Source organism: Lichenostomus cassidix, chromosome 6 (genome assembly GCF_008360975.1).
Source record: "Lichenostomus cassidix isolate B80296 chromosome 6, HeHo_3.0, whole genome shotgun sequence".
Taxonomy (NCBI): Eukaryota; Metazoa; Chordata; class Aves; order Passeriformes; family Meliphagidae; genus Lichenostomus; species Lichenostomus cassidix.
Genome location: NC_139487.1, coordinates 33838900 through 33866182, shown reverse-complemented (window position 1 = coordinate 33866182; position 27283 = coordinate 33838900). Strand labels below are relative to the sequence as shown.

The 27283-nt window shown below is 45.2% G+C and overlaps 1 protein-coding gene across 6 annotated transcripts in view; it reads left to right on the top strand.

Moving 5' to 3' along the window:
- The window catches only part of PCDH15 (protocadherin related 15), a 497507-nt gene that overhangs the window by 236553 nt on the left and 233671 nt on the right, over window positions 1–27283 (top strand). Inside the window, exon 1 of one of the 6 annotated variants that reach the window (XM_085064472.1) lies at window positions 24472–24609. The exons of the other annotated variants lie outside the window; for them this stretch is intronic. The gene's annotated coding sequence lies outside the window, so the exon portion shown is untranslated. Of the gene's footprint in view, window positions 1–24471; window positions 24610–27283 lie in introns of those variants that run through there. 6 annotated transcript variants of the gene reach the window in all.

Here is a 27283-nt window from a genome sequence, read left to right as displayed (position 1 = left end):
GAAGGAAGGAAGGAAGGAAGAAAGAAAGAAAGAAAGAAAGAAAGAAAGAAAGAAAGAAAGAAAGAAAGAAAGAAAGAAAGAAAGAAAGAAAGTAAAGAAAGAAAGAACAAACTTGGGTTCTACAAGCAAATAAATACATTCAGAGCAGTCCTTGGAGTGAAACCTCTGCCTCTCTCAATTTAATAAAGAACTCAAAAAGCTGTGACTGTGATTCTGTACTGCACAATTCACTGGCAGGAGAATTTATTATGTATTCAGTCTATTCCTTTTTGCACCTGTGAGCCACAGAAGTGTGTGCTTTGTGACGGCTATGAAAGCACCTCTCTATTTCTCCACAGGAGAACATTTGTCTCAGTAATTATTACAAGGCAGGCAGGAGTTTTAGAGGGCAACTTTCAATTTATTTCTTTTTTCTTAGTTGCTTTTTTGCATTGTTTGAGTTCCTTTAAAACAAGGGGGAGAAAATAAAAAGCTGAATGCAGCACAACTGGTTATGAGAGATGTAGTGAAATATTGTGTGCCTGTGGAATAATTTTTACAAATATTTTTCTCAGGATTAGATGGAATATGGGCTATTTTTTAACAAATTAAACAACCTTTTCTCCCCCAGCCCTCCCTGCTATAAAAGCCTGGCTATTTTAATCCAGCCAGTGGGAATTAGGCAGGAAAATAAAAATTTTTTTTTTAAAAAATTGTTTATTCTCTTTTAGATCTAAACGTGGGGATTCCTTCCTAATCTCAGCTTTGAAATTGTATCTTGGTGTCAGGAACCTTTCATAGCCAAATAACACTTCACTGCTCCATTTGACATTTCTGCCTCTTGCTGGCACCAAGGTTTGCCCTGCACCAAGTGAGTTGCATATTTTGAAGCTCAGTGTGAATAAAAGAAGTGCCAAGAGTCAGAGCTACCAAACCCTCCCATGAAGAAAACCCCAAAATGCTTTCTTTGCTATTTAATTTGACAAATACCCCAAGACTTTCCCACTTTCCTGCTCAATCCAGCTCCAACATTGCTCATAAACTCTTTTCTTTTGGTAAATAAATCACTGCTGCTGCTATTATTTAATCTTGCCCCTATAAAGTTGGGTTTGTTTTTGGTTTTTTTAGTTATGAAGCAAGACATCAAAGAGGCACAAAGCAGAGTTTTCCTTCCTCAGAGAATAAATCCCAAATTTCTCTTGGAAGCTGCAATCAAAGCCAGGCAGTCTGCAACTGATTTGGGAACCAAGACAGGTATCCTGTGAGAAAGGCAAATCACAGGCTCAGGGGTGACAGAGACATCTTTTTTTTAATACTTGTGGTACTTGTGATTTCCCCTGGCTTCAGGCAGTTCTAGTCACCAGGAGTCTGCAGCTCACAGATTTCTAGGTTTACATTGCAAAGGAAATGCAAGGAAAGATTGGATCTGTTCTACCACCCCATCTTTAACACACACAGGAAAAAATAATGGAAATAACCGAACCCAAGGCTTCTAGAAATACTTTGAGAAGGGTTTGAGGCACCAGGAAAATCCTTCTCACTTCCCATTTTGGGGGACTGGCAGCTGTATGTTGGTGAATGGAACTGAGCATTAATGAGTGCTTCAAAATATTAAGCCACATCTGCATGGAATTCTGAATATTGAAGAGATCCATATTGCCTTGGTGGTTTCCCAAATCTCTGCCTCAGCAATTTATTTCATTGGATCACAGAGTCCCAGGATGGTTTGGGTTGGAAGAGACCTTAAATCCTGTCCCATTCCAAGTCATTTCAAGTCATCCTTGAGACTGCACTGACTTCTGCTGCTTTCTGGTCCTGCTGCGCTTTATATTCCTTAGTGTTCTGGTGGGTTTTATGCTACTTTTTTTGCCTCAGATTCTCAGTTCCTCCCTCCTTTTAGCCCTAATTTTGGCTGTCAGATGCTGAATCAAAATAAAATCCAGCTGCAAGTTTTTGTAGAGCATTGCAGTGATTTTTTGGCTTGTTCTGGCTGTGTTTGGCCTTTCTTAGGGTTAAGAGCCATTGTCACCTCTTGTCTTTTCCTTTCAAAACCCAGAGATTTGGTAAAACTCTTTCAAAAGGGGAATCCAGGCAGGGGATGCAGCTTTCCCTCACCTCTCATTTTCCATCTCCCAGTGTGTCTGTGACAGACCTGTGGCAATGGGTGGAGATGCAGGAATTGGTGTTTATTGTGGCCAAAGATGGGTGGATTTATGGATTTCTGGCAGCAGAGCACTCAGACTGGCCAAGCTGATCAGGAGCTCCCCACAATCTCTGCTACCTCCCCTTGATTCCAAAGTGGGAGCAGCAAACCTGGCAAACTCTTTAAAAGCTTTAAATCCCACAGCTCTCTACTCCCAGCTTTTTCACATCCATCTTTGGGCTTTGGACCCCAGAAAGCAAATCATGAGAGTGCTGAGGTTTCCTTTTCAGATGTTTGGGCTGTCAGAGGGAAGGGTTCATTTCTGGAATTTTGTTTCAGTTTAAGCAAATCAGGATTTTACAGCAGTGCCACACTTATGGTTAGACTGGGATGTACTTTTGTACAACTTTTCTGCTTATAGGAGGATGCTTCATGGCCAAATGTTACCCTGTTGCTGCATTAAAGAGGAACTGATTTGCACCACCATCACCACCCCTGACCGTGTCCCCGAGGGTCACTTATTCCCATGTCTGATCACTCTTCCAGGGGAAAAAAAATATATTCTAATATCCAATCAGAACCTCCCCTAGCTAAATATTGAGCACTGAAATAATAGCAAGGGTTACATTTGTTCCAGGGCTGGTTAGGGTGGGTAATTGCTATTTTAAGGGAAAGTGCCACAATTTTTGAAGCACTTTTTCTATCTTATTTAAGTGCTGTTTTATTTATTTGGAGTGAGATTTCAGTTCCTTTCCAACCAATTGATTTCTGATGTATGAATATTAATCCTGGAGAAAGACAAAAATGCGAATGAGGCACAGACAGATGTCCCAACAAATGGGGAAAGTGCAGCAAAGAAAACAGGAAACAGTGGAAGAAAAAAGGCATTTTGAGGCAGTTAATTAAAATCTGGCTGCAAGGCAGCAGCAGGGTGATGGATCACGGTGATCAGCAGAGCAGATCCAGCCCATGAATATTCATTGCAAGAGCTCAGTCCTGCTGATCTCTTGGCTCCAGAGAAGGTCAGGCCCTCCCTGCTTGACTCAGGGAAATGGAGAAAACAGGTGTGGGTGAAGGAGCTGGGGCAGGATTTGAGATGGAACACATTTTGTGTTGAAAGGTGGTTGATCTCTGTGCCCAGGAACAGGCAGATGTCCCAGGGAAAATGGGAATGCAGCCTGGCAGTGGCTCAGGATACACAGAGTGTCCAACTGCAGCCTTTTAGCTGGGCTTTAATTAACTGAAGAGAAGAAAGTCAGGCAGGGACAGAAGCTGTTTGCCCTGATGAGAGTCTTGGGAAGCAGTGCTCACAACCACAGCAGGAAGGAGCCCAGGATGTGGGAATTTCAGAGCAATACTGTGGGCTGCAGGGGGAGGACAGGGAGGCCAGGGGCCACTTGGGGTCTGCAGGACACCTGTGAAAAAGCAGAAATGGAGAGCAGCAATGACAGTTCTCAATGCAGGGATTGTTGACTGTGGATTCCCATGGGACCTCCTGCTCCTCAGGAGTTTGTTGTCAATGGTAAATCTTTTGGGATAGGGATGGAAGGAAGTTTTGCTCCTGGGTGACTCTGAGGAAATGCTGAATGCTGTGGGGTTCAGTACAGGTTGGACAGTGGAGAGGAGAAGGAGAAGGGGAAGGGGAAGGGGAAGGGGAAGGAGAAGGAGAAGGAGAAGAAAAAAGGAGAGATCCCTTCCATATGTGTGGTTACTTTGCAGAGCTTCTTGCCTTGAAAGGTTTTATCCAGATTGGACTTCAGAAAGTGCCTGGCTGGAGTCCTGAGGGCAAAATCCATCGCGGGCCAGTAATGACGAGAACGTGACCTCAGCTTCTGGAAGTCTTCTTAGGGAGTTGCTGGAGATTATTCCAGGCAGGAACCAGTGTGTGCTTACCTGTTCCTACTCTCTTCCCTGGCAAAGACACAGCATGGCTTGGCAGAGCTCTCTGGGAGCTGTTCTCATGTTTGAATACAACAATTGATGCAGGTAACTGTAGCATTTCTGGGTTCTGAAGCCTCACCGAGCATCCTCCAGCTACTGCTGCAATTTCTCTTTTGTGTTGCAGGGCAAGGAACACATTGTCAGCAGCAGAATCTGAGACATGATTGAAATGTGCAAAATGAGGGGATTTGTTCAGTAGGAGATTGGGATTAAAGCAGGGAATGGCTCAATGCAGTAACTCAAAGCTCAATGCCAGTACAGCTGGGGTGCTGTGGGAAAGCTGGGGCAGGGATTAGGAATTCATGTGGGAAAGAACCAAGGAGTGAACCTTTGCAAAGATAAAAAGGAGAATAATGAAATCATGAAGGACTTATTTGGATTAAACTGGGCCATATTTAGTGGTGGTAGAACACCATCTCACCAGGGATGCCTCTGCCTGAAAGACTTGATACCCCACCTGGTTTTAATTAGTTGATTTTTGATTGCCAGATTTACAAATAGAAAATTTCAGTGATAGCAAGTTTAAAATCACATGGATGAGCTGAGCTCTCAGGACAAGTTTCCAGTGGTCTGTGTAGGAAGATTTAACCATCATAAATCCAGTAGTGTGCAAGGGAATGCTACAGAATTTTTTAAAAGGCCAGGTAGGACAATAATTGAAACTCCTATAATTGATAGAAGTGACCCCACCCTGGAGCTGCATCCTGCTGGACACAGCAATAAATGATGGAACATTATCCTCAAAGCACCAGACATTCTGTAAGCCCTTGAAGTTTTTCTCCCAAAGTCTCCAAGTGTTTGAGTTCCTCTGGGTGAGACCTGCTGGGCTTCAGCCCACAAAAAGGAGATTCCCAGACTCTGAGAGTTGAACATCTCCAGGTTGGGAGCCAGAGGATACAGAGGAGATAAATGGAGACAAACAGACATCACCCAAGAGAATGAGAACTCTAGAATGAGAACCAAATTAACACCAAAGGTGAAGGGATCAATAACCAGTAAGAGATCAAATGCTAAGAACTGTGCAATTCAGAACCAATGAAGGAGGATTTATTTTAGTTGTGATATATAAATATGTGAAGGGCTATCAGTGAGAATGTCATGAGCAGTTTAAGCAGGAAGAGTCACTTTTTGTCAGCTCTGTGCTGGTGCATTCCTCCCCACACCTCTTTCCATACAGTCTGGGAGTTCCTCTGTTGGGATACTTGGCTGGAGACCACCTGGCAGAGAAGGTGACAAATCCATGCATCAAAATACTCCACCATTCCAGCAGCTCTGCATTTCGTTAGTCCTACAGACCTGCACACAGGATGAAGATATAAAAATATAAAAAAAGAAAGGGCTTTTGCTGCTTTGAGAAGCTCTGACAGGAAAGTGCAGAGCAGCAAATTATTATTTACTCCAAAATATCCAACAGCACAGGAGTATTCCTTGGGATTTTTGAACCATTTCACTTTTATGTCTCCAACAGAACTATCCAGGTTTTGAAGTGATTTTAATTTATAAGCACAATGAAAAAGCTTTCTGAATAGTAGGAAAATGTATCCTGGAGCTAAAAGTTTTCAGGCTAAATATTAGAATTTCTTACAAAAAGTGGTGCAATCTAGGTTGAAATTTCAGATACCAAGGCTGTGGAAGTTTAAATAGACATAGGATTGTTCTTCTCCCTCCTCTGGCCAGGGCTTCCCACATCTTCCATTGCTTTGGCAACTTCACCTGGCCAAATTGGAGTTTCAGCTGATGGAAACTGTGGCTGCATCCTTGGCAGAGCTGTTGAAGAGGATTTGTAGACAGCAAGGCATTACTTGGCCGAATGAAAAAGAAAAAATAAAATCTGGGGTGGAGGAGGGCTCTGCTCATGGGCTGTGTTAATGACATCCACTCCAAAAAGTAAAAGCAGAAGAATTTTCAGGAGAAATCTCTGTATCAATAGCTACAAAACTATTTCTTATTACTTAGTCCTGAATTTTTTGTGAGCTTAGAGATATTGAAAATTTGCCTTTGCACATTTTGAGAATTTTAATTAATTTCTGAAGACTTATTTAATGATGCTGAGATTTGGCTCCTGTGGATGGTGCTGATCATTTTGAATAAGTACAAGATGGTTCCATTTTTCAATATTGTCTTGGACTAATTAATGCCTCATTTAAATTCTCAGTCAGTGAAGCCCTGATATTATTTCAGCTATTTCCCTTAATTGCCTTGGTGTTGCAATTTGACTTTAATTTTATCATTAAAAAAAAAAAAAAGGCTGTAAAACCTCCGTATCTAAAAAGTTTGCTAATGTTAATTTTGCTTTATGAAAACAATGGAACATGGAGTTTCTAAGTTGCTGCTTTCAGTCATGGAGGTTTTATCTATTATTCTATCTATTTTATTTATTAATGGACTTTTTATCACTTTGGGGGTGGAAATGATGGACTGTGGCTGGGTGAGACAGAAGAATTTAACCTTGCTCAGTGAGTTTGTGCTCATCAACAGCTACAGGGGTTGTAGGCAAACAATTTGGGGAGGAATTTTGGGAATGTCCTGTAGTTGTGCCTGTTACCCAATTTCTGTGGATAAACAGAAATGGGAACACACTGGAAATGGGAGATCCCAGAAATCAGTGGATCTTTTCTATATAAAACCTGCCCCTGGGTTGAGATTTTAGTCTTGGTTGTTTAAATTTGGTTCTGTGAACTTCAGGTATGGACAGCAGGGTGAAAAGAAGCTTTAAATCCGTGGGTTTTTTCTTATTTGTGCTCATCGACTGTCTATCAAAACCCAGGAGTTTGTTACCAAGGAAAATCATCCTGTGAATGCACAAAGGTTTCCTACACTCTGGGATTTACTGAGCTCTTGACCTAAATGCAGCTTTTTATGGTCTCCATGATGTTCTGGAAAACAAACCTTAGACTTGGAGTGTGGGCTTGGGAAGGGTTTTCCATTAAATTCCCCTAAAAATTGTCTACAATCTGCTCTTGGTTTCCTTCCTGCCTGCCAGGTGTTGGAAGGGGCTGCCCAGGGAAGCAGTGGATTCCCCACCCCTGGAAATGTTCCAAACACCTCTGGATGTGTCACTTGAAGACAGGAGTTACTGGTGAACAGGGTGGTGCTGTTTGACAGCTGGACTGGTTGATCTCAGAGTGCTTTTCCCATCTCAACCTTGATGGGATTCCATGGATTTAATAAAGGGAAACAACTTTTGGTTATTTTCAGAGTTGGGAACAACCCTCGATTTGAATATTACAGGTGGCAGAGATCCAATCTGAAGTTGTCCCATGGGATGTTCTGCCATGTCAACTGTCAAAAGACAGAGGAGAAAATCCAGGAGGGACCTTCCCCTGCTGAAAACTGGGAATGGTTGCTAGAAATACAAGAGGGCTGCAGAAAGCTGAGGATGTGTCCAAGAGAAGAAAATGGAAAAGATGAAACAGGAGAGGGCTTGGGGAACAATTTGAAGAGGGCAGATTTATTTTTTTTTAATTTATTTACTTGCACTGTAGTGTTTGCTTAGGAATCCTGGGAAGTGTTTTGAAAACTGGAGTGATAGGCAGTGTATAACACAGCTGATATTTTTAAAACATTGGAAAAATTTGGGAGAATTTTTTTCTATTAAGTCACGCTTTATGCTAATTTTTCTTGCCACAGAATCACGGAATGGTTTGGATTGGGAAGGACCTTAAAGCCCATCCAGTGCCACCCCTGCCATGGCAGGGACACCTCCCCTGTCCCAGAGTGCTCCAAGCCCCAAGCCTGGCCTTGGACACTGCCAGAGATCCAGGGGCAGCCACAGCTTCTCTGGGCACCCTGCACATCCTGTTCTATGCACAGAGGTGCAAATACAGAGCTCTTTGCCTCTCCTCAAACTCTCTGTGTGCCCTGAAAGCCTTTGGCAGCTCCAGGAGGAAACAGCTGAATGCTGGCACTGAGAATCAGCCTTTTCCACACCTCCCATAAATCACCATAAACACCTTTTATCACGGTAAATGTAACGCACAGCATTGGCCTCCAGATCTCCATTCCAGTAGGAATGGGAATATTTTCACCTGGAGGCCTGGCAGGGGGAGGCTGACTGGGCTTTAGCCTTCCCTGTTAGCACATGATGGAGGAGCTGGTGCTGTGCACCTCCTAGCACAATGCCAATTATTTTCCCTGGCAAGCTGTCACCTGGCAGGCTGGCTCTGCTTCTGCAATTCCCCCTGAAGCATCTGAGACTAAATGATGCACAAACAAGGCAGGGCGAGATTTATCTGGAATGATTGGTTTAGGTGTTGATTCTCAGGGGAAAGGCACCTTAGGAGCTACATATTGAAACGGGCAGAAGAAAGCCTGGTTTGGGATGGAATAATGCTCAAGTCAAATTGTGTGTTATCTCGGCTTTCCTGTGCTGCCTCATTTCCCAACTGTTGCTTTCTGTATTTGCTGCCTGTTTCTTGTCACCTCTGCAAGAAAAAGTGTTTTACAAAATACCATTTGGATTTAACCCCCTGGCAGCAGACATTGTCTTCCAGGAATAACTGATGTGAGTCATGGAAATGTTCTGTTTCTAACTCAGCTCATTGCAAAGCTCTGCCTTCTTTTCTGACCACTCCAAAGTGACGTGGGGACCTCCAGTTGTATGTGCTTTTATAAAATTCTGGAAATACATTTAGGAAATGCTCCAACATCTGCTACAGGAGGGAAGGAAGGAAGGAGAGGAGAGGAGAGGAGAGGAGAGGAGAGGAGAGGAGAGGAGAGGAGAGGAGAGGAGAGGAGAGGAGAGGAGAGGAGAGGAGAGGAGAGGGAGAGGAGAGGAGAGGAGAGGAGAGGAGAGGAGAGGAGAGGAGAGGAGAGGAGAGGAGAGGAGAGGAGAGGAGAGGAGAGAGGAGAGGGAAAGGAAATGCACCTGGTGCTGTTTTCACAAGCTTGAGAAGAAGGGAAAAGCAGGAATTAATAAAACGTTCTTTTGGTATTTTTCTCTTAATTTTTCACATTTTCATCCCAGACTACAGTATTTCAATCTCCCACCTTTCTGGAATTGTGAAAAAGGAGAAAACTCTTGACATTGGATGTTGATCTTAAGGATGGCAGAGAAGTAGAGTTTGACATGGTGTATTCATCTATAAGCTATCTGGTAAGGAAATTTGGCCAGATTTCCCTAAAGTGGGCCACGTGGATTGGAGAAACATGGAACAGACTATTTTCTTCCTGGCAATTCATTAATGTCATCAAGTCCAAGTTTATTTACCTAAAGGGGGAAGGGTTACAGAAATGATGTTTTGCAATATTCCTTAAGTGAAGGAAGTGTTTCTTCTGCAAACTGGCCATGATTTATTCATTTCCTTGCCACACTGTGAGGTTTTCCTAGATGTTAGAGAGTGAATTTCTTTGCATATCAGTGTGGGCAGATGGAGACTTCCTCTGGAGTGACCTTACTGTCCCTCAGGGGGTGGCACTGGATGGGCTTTAGGATCCTTTCCAACCCAAACCATCCTGGGATTCTATGATTTAAGGGAGGACTTTATCTGTGTGTGTGACCCAAACCCCTTTTGGCAGTTTGTGTTGTCTCATTCCAAGAATGATTTGCATTTTGAGTTATTTGCAAAGCAGCCTCCACTACAAAAAACCTCCTCAGCACCAATCTGTTGGAATGGTTGTAGTAAAAAATTACAACTGAGTTTCTTGTCTTGTAAATAGATCTGCAGTTGGTTTAGATGGCAATAAACCATCAGGATTTAAAGTGTGGCATTGAGAAATGTGGCTGCAGCAGGAAAGGTGTGTGGAGAACAATATGACAACAAAATCATGGGACAAAGGTCTGTGCATTGCTGGATTTGGGTATGGAAATGAGAAAAGCCAAGACAGCTTGGAAAATGTAATGGTTTTATGCTTGTTCTTATATAAATCTTCCTTTTTGGGGGATGCCAGGTGTTCTTTAGAAATTATTTGTGTGAAAACAGTAGTGATCTTTTCCCCTCAGCAGTTTTCAGTAATCTGAAAGACATTAAAATCTCGGAAGCAGCAAGATCCAGCCAGCCCCAGCCCAGATTCAAGGTTTAATTGCTGATGTTTGTCATTCCCAACGTAATCCACAAGGAGTAGGCATTAAGAAACTTAGAAAATTTGGTTTTCTGGAAAAAAAATTCTAAAGTGAAAAGAATGCTTGACTGAAGGATTGCTTATGGAAGAGTTCCCTATTTTCTCATTTGCCTTTATTGAATTAGACAAAAATCAAAGTTGGGGATTGGTAACTTCCTGGGAGAGAAGTCAAAAAAACGAAACCTAAATTAACATTGTATTTTTTTCCCCTCTCTCTAGATCTGAAAAGCTCTCTGTAGATCTCAAAAGACTGTCATTCACAGAGATTTCAAAATTCTTTGTCAATTAGTTGGGAGGTGAACCACTCTTTCCCTAAATGAGTCAGGCTGCTTAAGGAATATGAGAGGAAAATCCAGCTGAAATCCCAGCGTGTGCTGTGCTTGAAGAGTGCACAGAACTAGCTGCTCTGAGGGACACAGGCTGAACTGTAAGCACCTAATCCATTTACGTACATATCAATTACCCTGGAATGCTTAATTAGCCACCATCCCATCAGGGGAGCAATCAAGCAGTCGCATATGTCACCCTTTTTTTTCCCCAGCCATCAAATATTGGAGGAAATATTTGAGCTGGATTTTCAGTAATTACTAAAAAAATATTCAGATTCCTGGCAGATTTATGAAAACACGGCAGGAAATCAGCGTTCGTTTTTAGGAATGGAAGTTCTGAAGTTTGGAGCATTTCCAGAGTTTGTTTTAGTGGTGTTTTAAAGGTACCAGTTGAGGTGCTGGGGTTTATCTTCACTTCTCGAGGTGTCTTTGATGAAGGGCTGGAGCCCCCAGGTGGGCACAGCACCAGAATGTGCCTCTGCAGGGATGGATGGCCAGGAAACTCCGAATTTGGGAGCACGTGGGACATTTCAGCTGGAGTAAGGTGGGAGCAGCTGCTGCACCCCGTGAAGATGATGGACAACACCACCGTGCTCACACTGCACTGTGATTTCTAAACCAAAATCCTGCCCCAGCTCAATCCAGGGAACCATCCCAGAGCTTCAGGTGAAATCGAGCAGTTAACATTCCGTTTGCTGATTGTAAAGATTAAATTATAGCACTACTGGGGTTTTTCTAGATGTAGATGGAAGGTTCTTCCTCAAGCAGACACTTAGGGGAAGAAATCCCTGGACACCACCACCTTTTTCACCCACTGTGGGGTTGTTTTGCACCAGCTGATTCCCTCGGGAGCCTGGGGAATTAAAGGCTCTGTTTTGTTTTGTTTTCTGCGGACAGGTACTAAGAGCTAATAATAGCAGTTAAAGTATCCTCTTCCTTCTCTTTCATTAACAGAAGATTGAGGCCAGGCTTACATCACTGAACTGGGGACATTAGCAGGTGACTTGGTGCAGCAGGGCAGCAGGAAAGGGTTTTGTGGCTGCGATGTCCTGCAGCAGTTTTGGGATTGCATTGGGCAAAGGGAACGCGACATTCCAAAAGGCAGATCAAGCTTTTTGTACAAGGAGCTCCTTGGTAATCCTGTGTATGTGGGGGTTTGGGGGTGTTTAGGAATCGGTGCTGAGGCTTCTAAAGCCTTTTGTCGTGAATGTAAGAGCAAAGGAAGGAATCAGCCCTGCTGGAATCTGCAATCCCCGAGCCTGGGCAGGATATTAATGCTCGCAGCTTTGGGCATGGAGAGAAGCGAGGAAAATTAAACTCTTCTGCTGATCCTTATTCCCTGGCCTCTGAAACACAGGGTCCTAAATACCTTCACATCCTTCTCATTCTGGGCAGACTTAAGCAGAAAGAGGCACTGCCTGTGTGCTAGGTGACTAAAGAAACACGTGGGGTGCATGAGGAGCATCCTTGGGCGCTGGCATTAATTGGGAGAGGTCCTGGGGTGCATTAGGTGTTGGACCTGCTCTGCGCTGGTGGCATAAAAGCTCTGGAATTCTAGGACTGGGGGAGAGGCTGCTGCCCTAAATGTGAGGGTTGAAATATCCCCATGGTCACCTGTTGCTGAGTTGGGTTTTGGCCAGAGATGAAGAAGGCAGCGGCATATTTGGGAGTTCTGCACGGAAAAATATCTGTGTCATTCTTTTGGCTCTTCACTCCAAGTGCAGGGAATTTCTGACTTAAGTAAAGAAGTGCCATAAAGAGCTCTGCAGTTCATGAGGCTTTCAATGTCTTCAAAGCTGCAGTTTTCAAGAAAGAAGCAGTAATTATAAATCCCAAATAAACTCCTTGTCTGCTGATACTTCATGGTAAAAGGTGCTTTAGAGTCTGGGCTCTGCATGAAGATTTGTGGGATTGACTGCTCAGCCATTTGTTCAAAAGAGAATTTTCCCTATGATTTAGGCCCTGAAAAGCCCCATTTAACCCATCCTGACCACAGCCTGGTGCTGAAGGTGACCCCAAAAGCTCAGGCACACCTGATTCTCCACTGAATGTGACCCCAAAAGCTCAGGCACACTCAGTTCTCTGTGAAGGTGACCCCAAAAGCTCAGGCACACTTGACTCTCTCATGGCCTCCTGGCAGGTGAAGCTAAAAGAGACCTGGAATGGAGACACTTGAGGAAATTTTCAGTGCCTTACGAATTTCCTCACAAAAGTGAACGTTCAGTGGCTGCAGGGAAATAAAATTCCTGAGTGAACACCCTCTCCTGGCAAACCTCAGCAGCCATGGAGCCACTCCTGGCCCTTTCTCAAATCCTCAAGAGGGTTCTCAGGGTGCCTCGCTCTTGTGGGGGCACCATCTGATCAAAGCTCTCCTCGTCTGTCCTGTTCATGAGCACCTTGATTTCTCACATTGTCTTTGATCCCAGAAGAGAGACTCCAGTGTCACTTACTGGGTGTTTGTCTCCTGAGAGGCACCTGTCCCCCAATCCCTTCTGTGCCAGCTGACACCGAGCTGCACTGAGGGCTCAGCGCAAGACAAGACAGTGACTCATTCTTCCCTGGCAGAAATAGCATCCAGAAAGTTCAACAGAGGAAAGCAACAATGAACTCAAGGATTGCAAAAATGCTCCCATTCTCCACCAGTTAATTTTAGAGTACAATCAGCGTTTGTTCGTGGTTTAGAAAGATCTCCATCACCATTATCAGTGTTGTTATTGTCACTGGGACTATTTTTACACGGCGCCTTCGATTTGCAGGAGAGTGGTTTTGACCAAATGGGAAGTTGGGTGTTCATGGTAATCAGAGGATTAGGTCAAGATCCCTACACTGGGAGGGTGAATTTCTTTGCAAACACAGAGGATTTCTGAGAGGTTTGGTTTCTTTGCTTTTCTTTTGGAGCAGAGGGAGAGAGTGACATCATCATCCAGTTCCTGTTGTCTGTTAGGACCTAAAAAATAATTCATACATAGAGATACTGGGAAAAGAAAGGAGATTTCATCTCTGCAGCCTCTCCAATGTGAGAGTCTTGGTCACATCTCAGGGAAATCTCACCACCCCAATCTCACTGTAACTTGCTCTTTTCTGAGGTTTTTTGCCCTGGTTTTGATCTCATTTCACTTTGCTGGACACTCTTTGTGCCTGTTTTGCTCCACTGGTATTTTGTGTTGTGAAGACAGAAGTTTTGAATCCTCCCAAAGACAGCTTGTTATTTTGTAGGGAGAAAAAAGTCAGCTTTCATCCTTTACTCTGCCTGTCTTTGATTTGTGAAATGGAGTATTCCAGGGAACAGCTCTGTGGAGGAAAATTTGGTGGGAACAGCAAAGCCCTGAGCAAGTTAAGTGATGATAGGGAATCTAAATCATGCAGTCAAAACAGCCAAAGGTTTTGGTGGAGCCAAGAGGGCATTGCTGGACAAGGCTGATGGCTCTTGCAAAGGAAAGAAAACACTTCTTTCTTTTTTTTTTTTCTATGCTGGATAAAAGTTGTAATGACAGTAATTGTCCATAGGTGAATTGCTGTGTGTGGGAGAAAGAAGTTTTCTGTTAAAAGTGCTGCTCTGATCAAGGTAATGCCCAGAGATGGATGAATGACAGGATGAAAAATCAGCCTTTGCCATGTTGTATTCCAGACTGGGAATGTAGGGGGGAAAAAAAAGATTGTCATAGTAAAATTTAAAAGCTCAAAACAACACAGGACATAATGCGAGTTCTGCTCTAGTAAAAATGACATGTAGGTCTTTGGTGAAGTGTCTGCAGGGCTTGTTGTCCCCAAAGTTCCCTTTCTGAGTGAAGTTTTTCATTGCTCAGCCTAAAAGTGAATTTAGGAGAGGTTGTTACAGTGTTTTCTGAAATAGCAGAATAGTTTCTCTCTCGCCAGTGTGAACAAATGTCCCTCAGCAAAGCCAGGTGCTGCTTGGCAAAGAAAACACTCATATGTAACTTATCATTGTAAGAGTTTCTTCTTGTTTTTAAGTAAATGAAAACATTTCCTCCCTCTCCCCAAGAATGTGGGGCTATTTAGACATAAAGGCTTCTGTAATGAATTGATGTATGTTCACACTGCCTTTATAGCTCTTATTTCTATCATGTTACACTCAGCAGGATCTTCATTTCCTAATATTATTCTGGTTTAAAATTAATACAGTTCAGTTGCACTGAGTATAAATGTATAAATCATAAAATGAAGTGCTGTTCTGGCTTGAAAATAATAATTGGGTATAGATCTAATGCTCCCTCTCAACTCTGGGGGTCAAGAAGATGATGTGACATTTTAGCCCAAAGGGTGAGAGGGAAGATTTGGGGTTTAAGATGTTGATTTTGCTTGTGAATGTGGAACAATACAGTGCTTATTATTTATAATTTATAGGGCCTTGATAACTTGGAGAGATGGGCAGAGAAGAACAGGGAGGTGACTCCAGGTACCCCACGGTGGTCCCTTCTACCCTTCCCCAGCCTGGGATTCTGTGATAATCCAGTACAAAGCCAACAAAATCTCAATATTTGCTCATTAATGAGCTGCTGTCTCATTACACCAAGATTGGTACCAACCCGATACTCGAGATCTGTTACAATTATCATCGAGAATGCAAAAGAGTTCCAGTGATTCCCACATGGAGTTTATTGAACACCATTTGTTGTTATTGTTAATCTGCTGGCAGACAGGATGGAGCAGCCCAGGAAGGGGCAGGATCATCAGCATTCCTGTGCTGGAGGCTGCTTTTGCTGCTCTGGGTTTGATATGTTCCTTTTTTCCCAGATCCCACCTCATCCAGCCTGGCTGTGTAGAAGGGAATGAAGTGTGAAGTTAACTCTAGGAGTAAATCTGGGTCTCCTACCAGCAGCCACAGCTGGAACTAGGAACTAGGTGAAGCTTTGGTGAAGATATACGGAGAATGAAGAGTTAACACGATGGGGAAGGACCAGGAGAGTTGGGAAGAGAGGAGAGAAAATAGGGATAAGAGTGATGAAGCTTAAAGCGAGGGAGCTATTTGGATCAAGAAAAATTACATGGGAATAATTAGCATTTAGCAGGGAGAGAGAAAAGGCATTTTGAGATCTGGACCATGTTTTGAGTTCAATTTTCATGATAAAACATAAATATGAGTAAAAAGAATGTATTGCAAAACCATTCTCCGCGTATCCACTTGGATTTGGCAATTACAGCAGGAGGGTACAGGAGAGGTTTCAAGAGGGCTCTGTAGTGGTTCTGCAAGTAGAAGTGGCTTCATGTCTGTGGTGACATGAGAGAGAGCAAAAATAAGGGCAGAGGGATAGTGGAAAGTGCCAGGGGAGCACAAGTTTCTTCCTTGGTTTTGTTGTCTCACCCAGGAGAGCCTAGCAAGGATAACTCTGAACAGAATTCTGAATTACTCTGTCAGCACAACCTGTGTAAGGGTTAGAGATATTGTGGTTTCAGGTAGAAAACAGCCAAAGCGTGAGGAGAGCCCACCTTCCTCTTATTCCAGCAGATACCTGGAGACCTGGAGTTAGCCTAACTGTTGTTTGATTCAGCCAAACTCTGACAGGGCTTCCTGCTGTGCTTTTCTCTGGAGGTGTTGCATACAGCCCTGGAATATTGCAGTATAAAAATTAGAAATGTGGGAGAGAGCAGTGGAGGTGGAAGAGGGATAAGGGGGTTATCTGCAAAAGATTTTAACCGGGAATGTTAATGACTTCACTCTTTCCTGCATAATTCCTAAAACCCCCTGAAGTATTTTATCATATTTCCTGTAAGACCAGTATCAACATAAAGATGAACTTGGGTAATACTTAAAGGTATTCTTAATCCTCCTTTTTTCTTTCAATATGCTTTAAATATGTTCCCATTAACTTTCCCAATACCGCACAGTGTTCTGAGAGCTGCTTGACCCTGGATCAAAGTGTATCCCATAATGACACATTAACATAGAAATGATTCCAGGAGGCGAAGGTGAAGGCGTCGAGTGCTTCCAATCTTCCTTCCTCAGCTGGATAAGACATGCGAAGGAAAATATCTTAAATACACATTGTACACTTCCCCTGCTGCCTGCCGTTTATCCAATCAAGAATTCCCCAACAGTGAATAAGTACAAGGTATGTGGAGCATTTTAAGAAGGAAAAGCTGCCATGTTTAGGGGAGAGACAGGAAAGCTGGGAATTCAGTGCTCTGGGATTTGCCGTGGGCACTGCGGAGAAGCCAGGATACTTCCTGCATCCTTCCCGCTCCTCCTGGCTCCAGGCAATGCGCTCCAGCCACATGCCCAATAAACTCCTTGGCACTGGAAAGGGAATTATTGGCTCCCTGCTCACCTTTGGACCAGACTCAGCATCGGGAAAAACGGCGGCGCTGTCGTCACGTTGGACCAATGGCAAAGTGTCTGTTGGAATTTAATCCCTGAGCGTCTTGGAGAAGCTCAGAACTGCAGGAATGTGAATTTCTGGGCATATTTTAAGACTTTCATCCTAAATATTCCCATTGACTCAGAGAATACAAGAGAAGCCACAGAATCATAGGATCGTTAAGGATGGAAGAGACCTTTAAGGTCTTTGGGTCCAACCATCAACCACTGCTGTCACCACTAATCCACATCCTCCAGTGGCACTCCACACATTCCTTGAGCACTCCCAAGGATGGGGACTGCACCCCTGCCCAGGGCAGTCTGTTCCTGTGATCTAAAGGCTTCCATCATGGATCCAAAAGAGCTCCAAAAGAGCAGCCTCAGAGCTGTGCCAGTTGGTGCTTTTTTGCAAGGCTGATAGAAGTGCCTTGGAATTCACCTTTATACAGAACTGAGGGGGAAAGGGTTTGGAGCACAGTGGGGAATTCTTCTCTCCTGCAGGTTCTCCTGTGAGGCTGTGGCTGCCCCTGGACTCCTGGAAATGGCCAGGTTGGACAGAGCTTGGAGCAGCCTGGGACAGTGGAACGTGTCCCTGCCATTGCAGGGGTGGCATTGGATGGGCTTTAAGGTCGCTTCCAACACAAACCCTCCCAGCCCTGGCAGCTGTGTCTGATGGGCTCTTTGCAGGTGCTGTGTGGGATTTGAGTTGGACATGAGAACAATTCTTTGCCATCATCTTTAACTTGGATGCTCTGAGTGATAAATGAAGACTTCTCTCTCTCCTGGCAGAGAAAGAGACTTGGAGAGGGGCAAGAACTGGACTCCACTCCCAGGGATGCACAAGTTTGGGGTGTCTGGCCAGGGCCAGGAGCTGGACTGGATGATCCCTGTGGATCCCTGCCAGCACAGGGTATTCCTTGATCCCATGAACAGGAGAAGGTGTGGAGAAAGTCTAAAAGAGCTCAGTCCGAGCAAGAGAAAGGATCTCCCTGCCAAGTGATACCCACAGCCCTTGTCTGGAGGCACCAAGGAATCAGGGGGGCAAATACTCCTCTGAATCCAGGGAAAATCTTCATTTTGGGGTGAAGTACACTAGACTGAACTAAATTTTCTGCCTCTGTCTTCCACAGTGATTCAAACCCTCCTATGCAGAGTAACATTCCTCAGAGAGCAGTTGGGTAAGGACAGCAGCGAGGGATTTGTGGCTGTGGGGTTGTTATTGACAACAATAACTGCAGGATGGTGATGTTATTTGGGGTGAATACAGCCGGTGTTGGGAGTGGGTGATCAGGGAACCAACACACAGCCAGGGATTGGTGCTCTTGGTTCACATCCTCTGATGCTTTGGGTGCAGATAGCAATGATTCATGGCAATTCCTTTATATTTTCCTCTCCAAAACCTTGACTTGGGAAGAAACTGCTCTTCTCTCAGCAGTAGGGTTTAGGACCTGGGGAACTGTACGGATTTCCTTCTCTAATCTGTGGGAATTAGCCCTGACTGACAGAGCCAGCATGCAGTTGACTTACAGTGCTCAGCTACCTTGCAGCTCTGTAGAATTCCAGGAATAAAGCACTTCTTGTCCACAGTGGAATTCCTATGAGGATCCAACCAGAAGGGTCAATGCTGGAGCGGAGGCTGCCGTTGTGTCCTGGGGGAGAATCCATGCAGGTTGGAGAACAAAAAGTACTTTTTTGGGGGAAAAGTTCAGTGTGTGGTAACTCCTGATGGGGGCTGCGGGGTGTGAAAAGAATCCTAATATAAACCATAATAGCAGAAACCATAATGATAGAAACCATGGGAGCTCTGCTAAAAAGAAATTCAGTGTATGTTGTACTGTGTAGGACTGGATGTGTTGTGTTGTGGTGCTTTGAAGCAGCACCTCCAAAGAGAGCCTTTTACCTTTCCAAAAATTGAATTGTGAGCAATAAACGATTAAGGAATTGCCATTGGAAGACTAAAATTTCAGGTAGTGAAAAGCAGGTGATCTACGGAATTCCAAAAGCCCTGAATGTGCTTTTGGAAAGTGAGCAGAGTGTGGGAGAAGGTACCAGAGGGAGAAACAAATACACCAAAAAGCCCTAGTGCAGAGTTTGGTTTATTGCTGGAGCAGGTAGGGAAATCTCCCAGACAGGATTTCAGCTTTTCCAGAATTGTTGGATGAGGAGATATCAAATGTCTCATAAGAATATTTGGATTTAAAACACCCCTTTGCTCCAAAGAGCTTTTCATTTTGTGTGGTGCCTTTCTCTGCCCTTTTACCGCTGAAGGATGAGCAAAGAATGGCAGTGGGGTTTGTGTGTTTCCCTTGCTGCCTCTGTGTCTGTGTATTTCCCTTATGTGCCACATTCCTCTGCCCCTTTCCAAGCATTAAGTGAATGTTTACAACCTTGCTGCATCTTTTGGGGTCCCTAAGTCCTCTCCCAGTGGCTCTCAGTGGGCCATGCTGGCCCTACAAGCCTCTACAAGAACCAGGCAACCTCAGGATCCCAAAAGGCTTCCGTGGGCACCCTGGCCAGCCCCCAGCCTGTCCCCCATGCCATGCCCTGTGCGGTAAACAGGGCAGCAGATGCCACCCGCGGTGATCCCGGGCAGGAGGAGCAGCAGGGTGGGATCCTGTCCCTCAGGGCTGGGGAAAGGAGAGCTCTGTGCCCACTCACCCCACTGGGGCCTTAGGGATGGATTTTTATCCTCAAGGGTTAAGCAGAGCTCGCATTTTCTGCTTCCAGCACGGCAGCAGAAGGGGGATTCTGTCCCAGGACTTTCTCTGTGTTTTTTCTTGACCAGCCTAGTGAGGAGTTATCTCTTAATCTGGCTTTGCAGCCCGGTAAAACCTGCTTTGCTGGCAGGGATTCAGCAGCCAGGTGAGGTGTGGCTCTCCCAAAATTGTTGCTATCCTGATGCTTGAAGAGCTTTCGTGGGCTCATTTCCTCCTGGTCCCGATGGGCTGGAGCTTGGATTCATTTTCCACGTGGAGGATGAGGGGCACCCCATCCCTGCTGCAGCTGCTTGTAGAGAGCTGGAGTAGCAGTTCTGTGAAGGGCTGGGGACGTGGGAGTAAGGCCACGGCAGGTGAAGTGTGAGGAACACTATTTATACACCTCAGCCCCTGGATTTCACTTGGGTGATTTCACTTAAGGTGGGAAATGTGCTTCTCAGCCTCGGTGGCACTGCGTTCTGCATGTGCACGGAGCCAGAGCTGGGAATGAGGAGGCAAAACTGCAGCAGCACGGAGGTGCCCTGGGAGACAGGAGCATTTCTAGTCTGGGCTCTGATTTAGGCACTGGAAATTCCCCTGTTTCCCAGAAATCTCCTTTCAGCTCAGGACTGCTGGGCTGGCTGTGCTGTGCCGTGTTGCACTGGGGGATTTTCCTCCTGCTCTGCTGGGATGGGATCTTGTCCCTCTGAGCACCTTGTCCCAATCCCACTCTGTGCAGAGCCCCCCTTGCCCTGCTGGTTTTGGGCAGGTGTTTTCAGGAGCTGCCCCAAAAGTGCTCTTGGCACATCCAGCATCATTTCCAAGCAGGACAGGGGTGGTTTGGACCCAAATCATTGTGTTTGCAGTGAGAATTCCAGGTTCCACTGCCATGGGCTGTGCTGTGCTTTAGATGAGAAGTTCCTGTGCGGGTTCCATCCACTTAAACCTCCTGCTTCTTTAAATAGGTGTCCTTGGCCAGCTTTTCTCACTCCGTTAATCCCTGCACAGATGAACTGGCATGAATAGAAATGTTTATGGCAGCTGCATATGGAATATATCTGATTGTTGCACACAGGCAGAGCTCTGGGCTTGTCATTTGATGCTCTATAAAGAGTCTTGGATAATCTTTCTGAAAGGAGCTGTGTAAATGCAGATATAATTAGCTTTTTTCTTTTTTTTTTTTTTTGAAATAGATATCTCTTAATAAAGCTCTGGAGCACAGAATAGCCATTTCCTGTGATTTTCATTCACATAATATTTATAGTGCTGCAGAACAAATGAGCCGTTGGAAAGGCAGAGAAATGAACGCCGCGGATGAACTTGCCTTGAGAGGAATTTGTGATCAAATTATGGATCTAACAAACTCCAGTAAGCCAATTACTGCTCCTCCCGGATTTGGGAGTGTGCAGGCTCAGTGGGATTTGGTGTAATCCCTCCCTGTGAACAGATGGGCAGATTGCAGGGCTCTGCCCGGCCTTCCACAGGGCTGGGATGGGCTTTCCTTGCCCCCTTTGCCTCTCAGGGACAAAAATGCTCACAAAAGGATGAACAGAATCAGTGAGGAAGCTTCTGATGTGCCTCTGCACAAATTATCTTTACATTTTTACCATTTTCTCCTCCACTAGAAGGTCTTTCTTACATGCCCAGGGCCATACTGTGATGTGGGGCCGTAATTAAGAGTTGCTCAGCATTTTCCTGAGAGCTCCTGTTTGCAGGGAATTACAGAACACCCCAGCCTTCTCCTCCAAGGTCAAACCAACTGAATGACAGGAAACAAACCAGGAATAATGTTTAGTCCTCCCTGCCATCAGTTTGATCACAGTCACTGAGCTGCCATCTGCATCTTTGGCCTTCAAAAGCTGCAAACTTGCTGCTTTTCAGGAAGAAAATAAACATGCTGCATCAGGTGGGAGACAAAATTATTCTGTATTTTGTCCAGTGCAATTCCAACAGCCTCCCTCTGCTCCCTATGCTGCTCCTCATATAAACCAGACACCTCTACAGCAGAAAGCAGCCAGTACTGTCATTTGCCTCAACAAAATTTAAAAATCATGAAGATTTTTTACTTTATTGCCCACCTGTGGCCTTGCTTTTAACTGGAAATACACACTGGTAACTTAAAGATTCAATCCAATGTTTGTTCCTTAAGTAGTAACTATTATCAAACTATTATCAAATCTATTTAGCAACTGCTCAGTAAGGAAAGGAATTGCTATAAAAGGAAATGAAATAAAGCCCTTGGTCCCATCAGTGCTGAGCAGGGTCAGTTTTGGGTTCTGAGCAGGTTCTCCAGGGCTTTGTCCAGAAAAAAACCATAGAGATGGAGGCTATAAAGCCCCTGCAGCACCTCTTAGCTGTCCTTGAGAGGAAATGTTATTCCTTATTATCCTCATTGATTACTTCAGCTTATGAATCATGGAATATCCTGAGCTGGAAGGCACTCACAGGGATCATCCAGTCCTGCTCCTGGCCCTGCACAGACACCCCAGCAATCCCACCCTGGGCATCCCTGGCAGTGCTGTCCAAACTCTCCTGGAGCTCTGGCAGACTGAGGCTGTGCCCATTCCCTGGGGAGCCTGGGCAGTGCCAGCACCCTCTGGGGAAAAACCATTTCCTAAAGGAAAAACCCTCCTGTTGTGTCTCCTCCTGCCACATCTGAGCCCTGTCATTTGACCAGTTTTTTAGTTCACCGATTTTTTACTTTTTCACCCCTTCAGACCCCACTGTCCTCACTTGGATTCAAAAATACTGTGCTGAAAGTCTTGGGAAAGTCAAGGGAAATTATAACTGCTGTGTTCCCATCCACGTTCTTCCATCCCTTTATTATTTCTGTCACTGTATCCCAGACAGGTTGGTCAGGCATGATTTAGCTTTGGTAAATCCAGACTGACTGATCCCAGTCACCTTCTTCTCCTCTGCATGCCCACAGATGTGTTTTGGGAGGACAAGCTCCATAATTACCAAAGATCTCAATGTCCTCTGAGGTGTTTAAAATAGTTGGGAAGATAAGAAGGAACTTTATGCAAGTTTTAAGACTGGACTAAGGAACTTGTATCCAGATATAGGAGAATTAGAGTTCTGTAGTAAGTCTGGTCTGTCTTTCTGGGACATTCCCAGGACAGGCACCCCTCCTGGAATTGCCAGCTGGGGATGAGGTCGGTGAAGAACACACAAGCCTCTAACGGCACCTTGGCTGCTGCTTTTTACAAAAGCAGAATTTATTTCCCAGCCGAGGCATCCCTGAGTGCAGAAAAATACACCTCTGAGTCTGGCCGAAGTGATTTTAGTGTTCCCTGTGCTGCACTCTGTGCAAATGCATCCCGAGGAGACTCCAGCTGATCCATGGATTGCCAGGAAAACCCTTGGTGAGATGCTGGCCCTGCTGTGCTCAGGTCAGACTCGTCAGGGAGATGCTCATGGAGGAGAAGGGAACTAATGAGCATCTTTGCTGCCAATCATCATTATTCCTGTCAGATCCTCACACTTCCCAAAGAACTCCCTTCTGCCAAGCACTCCCGGATCCGAGCCCACAAGGTGAATTAGTTCCTTTTGATGATGTTCTGAGGGAGTGTGGAGCTACCAACAATAACATTCTTCAAGCATATCAAATATTTAATGCACATGTCTAGGAGCGAGAAGCCTTTTCTCTCACTCAGAAGCAGCTTCTCTTGGATTGTCCTTTCTGCCTGTAGGAATTCTTCATTCATGGGGGAAAATTCCCATCTTGAAGGTCTCATACTGTTGATTTTGTGGGAGCTGGCTTTAGTGTTTTGGGGCCATGAGAGGGATGAGCACTGTTACAGAAGTCTGGGTGAGGGTGGCTCTTGCAGGACAGGTAAATCTTATTAATAAGTGGTAGAACAAACTAAATATAGCACATGGCTACACCAGGAAAAAGGAATTACCCTGGGTCTTACTATGGATATTCGATTTTTATTTTATTTTGGTTTTGGTGTTCAGGTATAAATAATATTCCAGGTCTCATAACACAAAAATAATGCTTATTCTGATTATTTTCATTCTATGAGGTTTTTGAAGGAAAAAAGGGTTTGAAGTCATGCTGTCAAGTGGGGCTTGTGGGTGAGAAGCAGCAGCATTGGTTTGCAATAATCTTGTGTATTTATTTTTTGAAGGACTGGGGAGCAATTTTAGTCCCGGTAGAGGTTTTCAAGACCTGGAGTGCTCTGGTGTTATTTCACAGTGGTTACATGGCCATATAACCCTTGTGTTGTGAGCTCCCCTTTACTCTCACCATGTGCCCTCACCAAAAAGAATCATATTTTGAAAGAAATGAATTTTTTGTTGTTGCTGTAATAGGGACAACAATGCCAACAATACAATAGGAAATTCAAACTGACAGAGGGGAAATTTAGGGTGGATATTGGGAAGGAATTGTTCCCTGGGAGGGGTCCTGGCACAGGGTGCCCAGAGAAGCTGTGGCTGCCCCTGGATCCCTGGCAGTGTCCAAGCGTCCAGGCTGGATGGGGCTTGGAGCAGCCTGGGACAGTGGAAGGTGTGGAAGGGGGTGGAACTGCTGGGCTTTCAGGTCCTTTGCAGCCCAAACCGTGACCCTCTGATTTAAATAAGCTCCATTAGATCCCTGGGCGGTCTCCCACGAGTTGCACGGCGACTCCGTGAAGTTTCGGGGAATTGCAAACGGGATTTTCAAGGGAATGCTGTTTAAATCGCACGGCGGTGAGTACAAGTCTGCTCTCCTTCCCCAGCCCTGCTCCAGCCGGCGGCACAGCGGGAAGAGAGAGGCTGATCCAGCGGCATCGCGGTGCCGAGCCGAGCTCCAGCGTATTCCTGCTGTCCTGGCAAACCAGCTCCCGAGGGAAGCGGCAGCTGCTGCCTTCCCCGAGCTGCGAGCCGAGCCGAGCCGAGAGGGGGAGGAAGGGGAGCAGCAGAGAGGGGCAGAGGCAGGGTGCTGGCAGGCAGGGTGCTGGGAGGTAGGGTGCTGGCAGGCAGGGTGCTGGCAGGCAGGGTGCTGGGAGGTAGGGTGCTGGCAGGCAGGGTGCTGGGAGGGAGGCCGGGCTGGCAGCGCCGAGTGCCCGGAGCCGGCAGGGGCAGCGCAGAGCGCCGGGAGCAGCCGGGATGCCGAGCCGGCGGGGGATGGCCGGGTACCTCCTGCTCTGACATGCCCAGGTATTTTCACCCTGTCCTTGCTCTCCCTTGGGGCTGTTGGATGGGCTCGCTGGGGCTCTGTGCTTCGGGGGTGCAGGTGTATTCCTGCGGGGGGAACTCGCTGTGTCGCCCAGCGCAGCAAACTTTGAGCTGCCAACTCAAGCCGGGGGCTCTTTGATTCCCCTCGGTTTGAATTCCCTCGGAATTCAGGTAAAATTACGCCCAGGACTGACTTTTATGCATCTCTTTAGAAGAATCATGTCCTCCTCATTGCGTTCGATTTGGAGTGGGGGGAGTCAGGAATAGCCGCCGGGATTTAATTTAATTTAACGTCCTTTGTCAGGCTGAGCTCTGTGTGGCTTCCCTGCAGTGAGACAGGAGAGCTCTGAACACTCTCTCCGGAGCTGTTGGGGCTGGAAATGCTCGGTGGTGGCACAGCGGAGGTCCCACTGCTCCGCTCCTCTTGCTCACAGGGATTTCTTCGCAGCACTCCCCTGCCCAGCAGCGTCCTGGCTGCGATTTGCAGCTTTTAGAGTTGAGGATTAGGAAACTTAAGGGCTTGTACCTGGCTAATTCCTTGATAAGCCTCTACACTCTGTAAGTGCTCTGCTAGAACTTTCTGTCTGCCTCTCTCCTTTTGTCTCATACCACAGTTAACCCTAATTTAACAACACTTGTTTTGGTCGTACCTCGCATGTCCTTCGTATTGAACTCTTCTTACTGCACACTTCCGTTTTGTATTTTGTTGGGGGTTTTTTGTTGGGTTGCTTGGTTGTTTTTACGGGGTTTTATACGTTTTCCTTGTGTGTTAATTTGGTATTCTTTTACTAATTACTCTTTTTGGAATCCTGCATTTTCCTTGCCTGGTGTTCATTGCCATGCTGCCACTAGTTAAGATTTTTATAAAAAAGGAGGATTTTAGTGATTACTGCATCCCATTTAATCTGGAGAACTGTAAACAAGTGTATAAACTTGATGTAGCATTTGAAGCAGAAGGCAGGTGTGTGTTTTTATTTCTCCACCCGGAGGGAGCTCTGTATTGAGCTCTGTGTTGTCACATGAGGATAACATTCCCTGTGCAAGGGTAACCCCAGCTCCACATTTCCTTCCTCCCTATAAGGCCAGCTGATTGGTGGAGCTGGGAAGCTGATATCATAGCAGATATGGTAAATAATTAATAATATTAATGGCCTGGACTTGCACGGGGTGGAGTTTTGCTCTGGAGAGTTGGAGACTTAGCCTGTGAATTCTCAGTTTCTCTTATCTTGCTTTGGGTTGGATTTTTTTTGCCAGGGGAGGCAGCAGGACGGTGAGCCAGGGGTTATTTGATGCATTTTATCTGCCCGTGGCAGCACTCAGGTTTCAGGAACATGATCCCTGTGGCTTTGCCAGGTGCACCCCTGAGAAATAAGAGTGGAATTTAAGGAGAGGATGGCACTGCTCAAGGATGAATCCTTCTCTCCAGCTCTTGTCTGGAGCTGCTGAGGCAGGAAAGTTCCTCCCAGGTTCTGTGTTTCACACCTTACCCTTGCAGAGGGAATGTGCAGCCTGTAGAGAAGTTTGGGGCTCGATATCTTCTTTATGGTGTTCTCGTCGTGCTAAATCACTGCTTGGAATAATTGTATTGTCACCTTGTGTCATATTTGCTCAGGTGTAATGGCTCTGCCACAAAGGCAGCCGCCTGGAAAATTGTGCTGCAAAATTTTTAATGTTCCTTGGAAAGGTGGGGAGGCTTTAGAGCCTTTTTTTTTTCCTCTCCTATTACAAAAGTGGGATTTTAGAATTTTATTATTGGTATTTTTTTCTCTTTCATTCTGTGAGCATCCTGATTTCCTAGTGTCTGGGATTGTCTGGTAATATCTTCTTTTAGAAATAGGAGAGAGGTCTCTCTGCTGAAGAAACCTTTCCTCACAACTATTTTCAAATAACATGAAATTAATAAAATTTCAGCTGTTTAGACGAAAAATAAAACTAAGTGGCCATGCTGGAGTCTAGTCTTGGCTTGCTGTACAGCTGAATTGTTGTAAGGGTAAAGTGTGAATGAATTCCTTTTGTGCCATTTGAGATGTCCAGTTTTAACTTACTTAGTAAATTGTGGGTTAGTACTTTGTGTGTGTGTGTCTATGAAAGTCTCTTATCTACAAGCATCAGCTTTATAAAAAATAGAAAAAGAAAAAAGGCCAATTTTCACTAAGGGTGGACTTGTGAAGGGCATTGGTGTAGTTTAACAGCACCACTGAACTTTTGGGGCTGGATCAACCTGTTCCTGCCATCAGGGACACAGTTCCTGCTGAAATGTTTAATGAGATCAGTTCCAAGCCTGAATTTTAAGACCCTCTAATAATCCTTTAAGTTTTGAGGACTTCTGCTGTTGTCTCCCCGTGAACCAGATGCTCACCTACCCCCAGTTGCCTCTGCTGGCTGCAGTTTAATTCCCATTTTCCCATGTGACACTGCTGAGCACTCAGCTAAACCCCAGATTAATGGGATCTCCAGCATTTGGGGAATGGGATCTGATGAAGCAATCTCTTAGTTAGTCTCTCAACAGCTACCTGGTGCTGAATAATATGGAATTTGGTCACATTTCCCAGTGCTTTCATGCCTTTGGAAGCAAATTTGAAGGGAAGAGCGCTTGGGTCTCTGTGCCACTGAAGGAAGTGATGTCGGCTTGGAGAGAATTCTTCTCTTAAGCATG